We start from the raw sequence: 232 nt of genomic DNA, 5'->3' as shown, positions 1-232 counted from the left end.
AGGGTCCAAAAGCTGCTTTTTATTTTTTTATTTCCTAGCCCTTGCTGGATGTCAACCAGCCTTTTCCGCGTCTTTGCTCAGTAAATGTAAGCCCGTCGGTCTATCATAAAGACCGCAGTCTCTGAGGTCTAACAAGTGTCAGGCATTCCCCAGGCTCCAGCAGAACAGGTGGTTACTTCCCTTAAAGAGCCCGTTTGCCTACAACTCGGACGCCGCTCAGGCGGCCGGGTGA

At 51.3% G+C, this 232-nt stretch overlaps 1 protein-coding gene across 1 annotated transcript in view; it reads left to right on the top strand.

Moving 5' to 3' along the window:
* The window catches only part of EEF1B2 (eukaryotic translation elongation factor 1 beta 2), a 3,387-nt gene that overhangs the window by 290 nt on the left and 2,865 nt on the right, over positions 1-232 (top strand). The window lies entirely within an intron of this gene.

This window comes from Myotis brandtii, unplaced genomic scaffold, assembly GCF_000412655.1.
Source record: "Myotis brandtii unplaced genomic scaffold, ASM41265v1 scaffold43, whole genome shotgun sequence".
NCBI lineage: Eukaryota > Metazoa > Chordata > Mammalia > Chiroptera > Vespertilionidae > Myotis > Myotis brandtii.
The sequence above is the reverse complement of the archived record's forward strand: the minus strand, read 5'-3'. Positions and strand labels throughout refer to the sequence as shown.